Source organism: Taudactylus pleione, unplaced genomic scaffold (assembly GCF_031769625.1).
Source record: "Taudactylus pleione unplaced genomic scaffold, aTauple2 ptg000061l, whole genome shotgun sequence".
NCBI classification, from domain to species: Eukaryota; Metazoa; Chordata; class Amphibia; order Anura; family Myobatrachidae; genus Taudactylus; species Taudactylus pleione.
Window position 1 is genome coordinate 8,886,284 of NW_028284463.1, and position 6,000 is coordinate 8,892,283.

General features: G+C 36.4%; 1 pseudogene; it reads left to right on the forward strand.

Moving 5' to 3' along the window:
- Positions 1-4,805: 4,805 nt before the first annotated feature.
- On the forward strand, positions 4,806-5,725 carry LOC148534998 (olfactory receptor 1-like; annotated as a pseudogene).
- The last annotated feature ends 275 nt before the right edge of the window (positions 5,726-6,000 follow it).

Genomic DNA, 6,000 nt, shown 5'->3' on the forward strand with positions numbered 1-6,000 from the left:
AAACAGACAGATCACATACAGATGTGTAACCGCATGAAATCATGATTAGGCCTTGATAGCTGAGAGACATGGATTAGACATAGGGCCTGATTCAGACCCACTCGCGAGCGGCTGTCCACTTCGCTCATTGTGTCTGATCAAAGGGGGCATGCTGTCGATGTTGATTGACAGCACGCCCCCTTTGGTGGGCGTGCCGGGGGCGTGCCTGCCAGATGTCAGAAGCCGGCCCCACTGACATCACTAGTGATGTCAGTGGGAGTGATTTTGGCTCTGATAGAGCCAAAATCACTCCTGGCCTTGCGGTTGAGAAACTCAACCACAGGCTTCTGCTTGCACTGGCGATGGTCGCAATGGTCAAGACCATCGTGACCATCATCCTGCATGCTCATATAGGCTGTGGGTAGTGACCCACAGCTATACGAGCGTCCAGGAGGATGCTCCATATTTATGGAGGTGGGCCCTGATTCTGAGCGAGCGCTCTGGTCAGAGCATCCGGCTCTGAATCAGGGCCATAGCACATAGATAGCAGAGTGTCAGGAACTCATAACTGCAGACTGGTAATAGGATTTTAGCAAAACAGACATGAACCATATTTGTATTTTTATTTTTTTTCTGTTTATTAAATGTAAAATGAAATAGTAAAATTAGTATACAAATTCTTGTGCAAGAATTTTAAATATTATTATCATTATAAATCTTAGAACTTTCAAAACATAAAATTAATTTGATGAAAAAGTAAACTTTTTAAAGGCAGATGAGTGAATCATTATCCCAGAGCAGTTTGCTTCAGTAATGTAATGACATAATATTTTAATTTTCCCTGGAGGTCTTTCATTAACATACTGTATAGGTAGAGTATAAGATCTTTTACTGTATATATATAATCTGTTTCTAACATGAAACAGGGGCTGAGACAAGACATGTTCTATGGTAGGTAATCTATTACACAGTGATGTTACACAACAGAACTTTTATATATTTATTTCACAGATAGACTTGAAGACATGAGGAATATTACTTAAGGTGTTTGTAGCTGACTGTCAGTATCAGCACAGTACCATGTACTATGTACAGTGGGTAGAAAATGAGTTGACACCAAAATGTCTTGACATATTTTCTATAGAACAGTTTTAACAATGTGTATCAGCAAAGTGTCATGATTTATTTTTTGTGGGATAATTCAGAATTTGGACTTTTAAACAGTTTTTTTCTTTGACTAAATAAGCAATAATATTAAGGCTATAAAATGTATGCTTACATTTTTTATACAGTAAGGGTTACTTACTAACTGCAATATACAGTATGTTGATATACATCACATTCCATTATGTGCAACTAAACTCTATTACCCCATCTCACCATGCTTCCTTTTCAAATGAATAATCTAGAATTCTCTTAGACAAATTGCCTCCTTCTCTGTGTCATCTAATGTCAACTGATACTGCGGGGGTGATTCAGCAGTAGCTGTCTCTCACCTTCAGGAAAGGCGAAGGTCCCCAGCAATGCTAAACTTGGGGAACATGTTTATTTATAAATGGTACTGTATTTCCAAAAGTGGATACATAACTACTTTAATCATTTATTGTTTGTTTTATTGTTTTCTTGCATTTTTGTTTTGTTGACATCACATCCTATTTTTATACTATCCATAGATGCCTCTGATATTCTATGCATATTACATACATTTTCCCAGATGTTTGACTAAATGAGAGAGGGCAGAAGAATATTGAAATATTATCTAATCCTTATGAATTGTAGAGTCAGTAACATAGACTACATTTACTGCTGGTCTTTATGATCACTATATTTATCTTCCATCCTGTGAATGTAATTGCATCCTCATATTTTTATCAGTTTTAAAACACAACTATCTTACTCACGAAGTAGGTGAACCAAATATAATGAGAGAGCACTATTGGGCTTGTCATTATGTAATAGATCACACACTGTACATTATCAGACAATACAGGAAGGTACTAGATAATATTTGTCATAAAATGTAAACATCTAATGTGTTTTAACAAGGATTTGTAGGGAAACATTTTGTAAGGAAACTAAAAAAAACTAACTTTTATGTTAGAAATATGTATAATGAATAGTACTATAATATGATTATAGTGCATAATTTTGTCTGCTACTGTGTAGTATATCTAAGATTCATTCCTGGTCAATGTAATTGTATATCAATGAGGGAGATATCATCTAAAGCTAAATTATACCAGTACTGTAACATTAGTCTTTGTAAGATAAGAAAAAGCAAAGAATGACTTGTACACATTCACCTGTTTTTAAGTCTCTAATGTGCATTCTGAAGCCTAATAAATGTACTTTGATGCTGACATTCAAATACATAGACAAATTAAATAGTCCTGCAGACTCACACACATTTTCTAGCAAATGTTACATTTGCTTTGTTTAATATAAACTTCAACAATGTCTGCAGTGTTAATGCTCAGTAAAGGACAATGGGGCTCTGAAGGACATCTCATGAAGAACATAGTACATTGTGCTGTAGGGAAACCCTGAGACACATTATACTTCACAGACTCCCTTAAAAGTACAGACAAACTACATGGATTTATTCCATGTTTTTACCAGTGTTGTTTTTCAACAGCCGTGTGTACAAGCGCTGATAGTAAGTATTTTTTTTTATTCCTGTGTAGCAGCATATTTTTGAGTCAAATATGTTTGAACATAGTCAGAATTTTAATTACATATTAATAGCACTGACCAATATATTAATTCCAATATATACATTTTGCAGATTTAACATTTACAAAATAAACTAGAAATGACAACATTTTAAAGTTTGCACAGAAATATATCACAATTGTAGCTCTTATTGTTAATATAATTCATATTTGTGCTCTAAAGTAGTTGTAAAAAATTCCTGTCAAGTCAATTGCTATAACAATCTATAATACAGCACATCTGTTTGGGATAATAAAAAAAAAACATAAAAGTATTTTGAAAGGCAGCAGAGTTTTAATATTTTAACTCAAGTAGTAGAGTGTCATGGAACTCAGGATTGCAATTGAGTAGTAGCCTGAGGTCAGAATTGTATTCATGTAGCAGACTGAAAAGAAATGAGGATTGCACTAGGGTAGCATTGTGTCAGGATTTCATGTTTGCACCCAGGTAACAAAATGGCAAAATTTCCGTAATGTATCATGGATATCAAACTGTATCAGGTCTTTCCGCTACCCCCTGATACATGTGTATTATAGAGTATGCTCTTATTGCTTCAATGAATTTACTTATATGTGCATATTTTACTAGCAGACCATAAAATATGCACCTCTTGTAAAAGAAATTCAGTTAGAAAGACACATTTTGCATTCTATAAGATTTCCCTAATTGTCTAATTCATTATGAGTCAGCTAGGCACATTACATTGTCAAAGGAAAAGTTTACCTATTTTTATACAGCTCTGTGGCAAATTAAAATAATGCATGGGACATGAATACATGTAAAAACTAGAGATGTGCAGTTTAAATTTAAAATTACAAATTGGGAGGTCCGCACTATTTGTAGGTGGAGTGTGTATGTTAGTTTATCTTTGTGAATAGGATATGAAAAACTCCACAAAGTTGTGTATTAATTACCTATTTTTTTTTTTTTATTGCTCAATGAATAAATTGTCTTAGGAGTCATACTGCTCCCATTCTGATCATAGACCAGGTTATATAGAATTAGTTTTTGTAATAAGTCTTTGTCAATACCGTGAATGGGATTTGTAAGTCTATGGAATGATTGTTACCCTGACCGGGTGAAAGAGGATTTCTGTCAGTTCCTTAATTTGGTGCAGTCTTTACAGGATTAACTGTAATGTGTCCATGCCATCTACTAATTGAATCAAGTGCGGGTGAGGTCCAGGGGGAGGGTATGTGACTGGTGGAGCGGCATCCCGTGTCCGCCAGGTGCACAATTTACCCACTGTAGTGCTCGCCTCCTGGTAAGTGATGAAGCTATCTTCTTTCTTCAGCATCCTTGTGGGCATCCATCTGCCTGCAGGCTCTCCTTGGCTGCTGTGGTCACCGGTTCATCACGTTCCTTCCGAAGTGCTATGCTCTCGCGAGATCACATGGACCTCGGTGTTCATGCTCCGGAGCCGGTCGCTCTACTCGCTGGAGCAAGGAGACTTGATAGTATGTGGGAATACTGGATCCTGTGTGTGTAGGTGGATTAGCTCTGACGCGTATTGGCCACTTGGCCTTCCTCAGGGAGATGAACCCTACAAATACCGTGGACCTCCCAATTTTTAATTTTGATTTCCAGTAATAGGGATGGGGTACCATATGTAGGTCCAGCAGCTGACAAAACCTAACCCATAAATCTAGAGAGTGCATGCCACAAGTATTTAATCAGATGTGCAGTTTAGTTTCCTGATAAATGAACACACCTGAACTGAGGGGATCCTAGTCAAACCAAGTCTCAGCTCAGATCACTTTTCGGGTTTCAAGTAGAACCGAGACCCTGCTTAAGCATACTTTAAGTTCGGAACTCGGATTTAAAAAAAAAATCTTGGTTTTGGATTTCATGTAAACAGATCCAAATTAAGTGATTTTAGCTGTTTTTATAGATTTGTATAAACTTTAAAGAAATCCAAAATCAAATCCAAACCAAAACACTTGAGGGTTGTTTTACCAAAACCAAAATATGTGGGTGTGTGCATATCTCTAGTAAAAACATCCTGTAAATATAAACTGTATCTTTACATTTGTTGAGTGGGCACTATTATAAGTTATAACTTATTTATATGTATATATTATAATTATTGTCTTGCAGACTGGTGACAGAATCTCATGGAGAACCACACATCTGTTATAATATTCCACATTAGGCCATTTGTTTTAATGAAAGCCGGTGATGAACCCTTAATTTTCAGTGTTTTTTTCCTAATATATCTGTTTGGAGTCATGGTGAATACAGCTATAATTACAGTGATATGTTTGGATTCACATTTACACACCCCCATGTATCTGTTTCTATTTAACTTGTCATTTGTAGATATGTGTTACACAACAGTAACTGTCCCCAAACTGCTGTACATCTTGCTATCTCGGAATAACACAGTATCTTTAACAGAATGTTTAACTCAGATATATATATTTTTATTATAGCTGCCACCACAGAGGTTTCTCTTTTATTTGTGATGGGGTATGACCGATACATTGCAATCTGTCATCCTTTACACTATCACCAGACAATGAGCAAGGAGATCTGTATCCTGCTTGTGATGATGATCTGGCTATGCACATGTTTAAACTCAATGTTGTGGGTACTTTCAGTTCTTAAAATGTCCTTCTGTCATTCTGACACCATTCATCAGTTCTTCTGTGATGCTAAAGCTCTGATTAATATCTCCTGTTCTGGCTCCAGCATGTTCTATATTGTCCTTTATGGTAACATGGTGTTATTTGGCCTTTGTCCATTCCTCATCAATGTGATGTCATACAAAAAGATTATCAGTGTTATAGTGAATATAAAATCAAGGGATGGAAGAAGAAAAGCCTTCTCCACCTGCTCATCCCACCTCACTGTCATGATCATCTTCTATGTTAACGGCTTCTCTGTATACTTGATGCCACCATCAGAAAAATACAATAATCTAGAGCAGATCATGAGTGTGCTATATACAACAGTGATCCCCATGATAAATCCTTTTGTATATAGTGTACGCAATAAGGAAATCATTAGAGCTCTTCAGAGATTAGTGGCATAACTGTTAACTCCTCATTGGTATATACTTAGCTTCTTTTCTGCATACATGTATATAGATCAAACCATGTTCTGGTAAATGTCCTGGTTGATGGCTGGTTCATACAAAAAAGAACTGGCCATTAGGCAGGAAAGAATGCTCTCTGAGCTGTAGCCATAATTCAGTCCCATATGGTTCTATCATGGTCTTGCTTGGGCAAATGCATGGATTCAGAGGCTCACAGGTATTTGGAAATCTACAAAGTGTATTTCTGTAATGTAGACATGGACCTCCTGAAA